Raw genomic sequence first — 2,500 nt, 5'->3', positions numbered from 1 at the left:
CGGGTGCTATGTAAAAAGTAGTACCCGTTGGCTTCGAAACTCCCAGAGAGTGAGTTAATACACGAGTCACCGATTGTAGTGCGTTGAAGAACGATGCCGAGAAAGGACGAAGGCGCGTTGCAGTTGGAAGCCGAGCCGATCGAGCCGGTACCGACTAACGCCCGCGTCGAAGGAGCTTCGAGTTTCGCCGAAAGCACGCGAGTGTGACTAGGGTTCCTCTTGTTCCTACGACGGTTCGATCTCAATTTCGTTTTTCTTCTCTTTCTCCGAGCGAGAGAACGAGAGCGCCGTGGTCGTTTGCGCGCTTCTTTCAAAACGATCGCCCCGTGCAATTCGGTAACGACTTTCTTATACTCTCTAAAATAAAAAAATCTCCTCGAACGTCGAAGTGCGCTTCGTTCGTGGAGTGGGAACTCGTCGTGTTAGAGCGTAAGTACGCCGGAAGGCTCGGGCCACGATTTAAGGCGTCGTGGCAGCTCGATGGGTTCCTTTTATCCGTATAACTTCCGCCAAAGAGCGTCCGTCGTTTCGCGACGACGGCGTTCGCCTTTTTTTTCTTCTATATTTCAAGGGTTCTTATAATGCAAAAATTATATACGACTCTAAGCGGTGGATCACTCGGTTCGTGGGTCGATGAAGAACGCAGCCAGCTGCGAGACTTGGTGTGAATTGCAGGACACATTGAGCACTTATCTTTCGAACGCACATTGCAACCTCGGGTCTTTCCCGAAGTTTCGCCTGTCTGAGGGTCGGATTACTGACCACTGCGCCGTTTTTTTCCTTCGGGGAAAATTCGGGCTTCGGTGATCGTTTCCTCGGCTTCCGAGGATCGATTTAAAGAGCGCTAGACGCGACCAACCTTTCCCTTCGGGGAAATTGGCGCGCCGTACTCACCTCTTCCTTCTGGGAAGCCCGGAACGCGAGTTTCTCGCGTTTCGAGGTGGCCCGGGCCATCCAAACGGAATTCTATTCCAGTACGGGTGGACGGAAGAGTTACACATAAAAATCGAAAAGGTTACGCCGAAATAGCGCGAGAATTCCGAAAGATTTATTTTTGAATCGAATAGGAAGTCTCCGTCGGTTCCAACCGTTTGTCGACCTCAGATCAGACGAGATAACCCGCTGAATTTAAGCATATAAATAAGCGGAGGAAAAGAAATCAACTGAGATTCCCTTAGTAGCGGCGAGCGAACAGGGAGGAGCCCAGCACCCAAGCGCCCGTCCCAAAGGGGCGGGAGTGCAATTTGGTGTTTAGGAATAGCGCGACCGAAGGTTGACCTAAGCGCAAGTCCCCCTGACTGGGGCTCTCGCCCATAGAGGGTGCAAGGCCCATAGTCGCTTGGTGTCTCCGGCGGATGCAAAATTCCTTGGAGTCGGGTTACTTGAGAATGTAGCCCAAAGTGGGTGGTAAACTCCATCTAAGGCTAAATACGACCACGAAACCGATAGCGAACAAGTACCGTGAGGGAAAGTTGAAAAGAACTTTGAAGAGAGAGTTCAAGAGTGCGTGAAACCGTTTAGAGGTAAACGGGTGGGCCCTCGAAGGTGATCGTCGGAGGGATTCAGTCGGACGTGACCGTAAGTGTCGCGCGTCTTAAACGGTGCGGACCTCGGTCGGCCGGGCGTGCGATGGCTGCGGACCGTTTGGCGCATTTCCTTCCGTTCGAACTACGCTGCGACCGGTCTGGTCACTGAAAGATGTCTGTCTTTGAAAGCGGGCACCGGAAGGTGGCCGGCGGTGCGCTCTTTCGGGAGTGTGCTGCCGGTGTTTTAGCCGGCTCGTTTCACGAGTGAGCGATCGCCAGACCGGGGACGATTCTAGCCCTGTGCGGGCTACGCCGAGCACTCTCGCTTTAAGTGGGAGCGATGCGACGGGACAGGTGTTGTCGCTTGGTCGGCCGTTTCACCTTTGTGTGAGCGGCTGCCGGCGATCTCCGCTGGTATTCGTCCGCACTCGCCGTTGCTCAGGTGGTCAGCAGCGAGTAGGTCGGTAACCCACCCGACCCGTCTTGAAACACGGACCAAGGAGTCTAACATGTGCGCAAGTCATTGGGTCTTGTTTAGGCCCAAAGGCGTAATGAAAGTGAAGGCCGGTTCGGCTGGCTGCCTTGGGATCCCGCGTTCCTCGTGGACGCGGGCGCACCAAGGGCCCGTCCCGATCGCCTCGTCGACGGGGCGGAGCAAGAGCGTACACGTTGGGACCCGAAAGATGGTGAACTATGCCTGGGCAGAACGAAGCCAGAGGAAACTCTGGTGGAGGTTCGCAGCGATTCTGACGTGCAAATCGATCGTCAGACCTGGGTATAGGGGCGAAAGACTAATCGAACCATCTAGTAGCTGGTTCCCTCCGAAGTTTCCCTCAGGATAGCTGGCACTCGGAGGTTGCAGTCTCATCCGGTAAAGCGAATGATTAGAGGCCTTGGGGTCGAAAAGACCTCAACCTATTCTCAAACTTTAAAAGCAATACGTAACTGAACGAAGTACAATAGGACAACATAAA

The 2,500-nt window shown here is 53.9% G+C and overlaps 1 non-coding gene and 1 pseudogene across 1 annotated transcript; both read left to right on the top strand.

The window, feature by feature from the left end:
* The first annotated feature begins 598 nt into the window (after positions 1-598).
* LOC149920391 (5.8S ribosomal RNA) lies at positions 599-752 on the top strand. The gene has a single exon (XR_016478083.1). It is a non-coding gene; the product is annotated as a 5.8S ribosomal RNA (ribosomal RNA).
* A 343-nt stretch (positions 753-1,095) lies between these two features.
* Positions 1,096-2,500, top strand: LOC149920390 (large subunit ribosomal RNA; annotated as a pseudogene; the record flags this gene model as incomplete).

Source organism: Leiobunum rupestre, unplaced genomic scaffold, assembly GCF_980474605.1.
Source record: "Leiobunum rupestre unplaced genomic scaffold, qqLeiRupe1.1.hap1 H1_H1_scaffold_33, whole genome shotgun sequence".
Lineage (NCBI taxonomy): Eukaryota > Metazoa > Arthropoda > Arachnida > Opiliones > Sclerosomatidae > Leiobunum > Leiobunum rupestre.
Note: the sequence above shows the minus strand (reverse complement) of the source record. Positions and strands in the feature narration are given on the sequence as shown.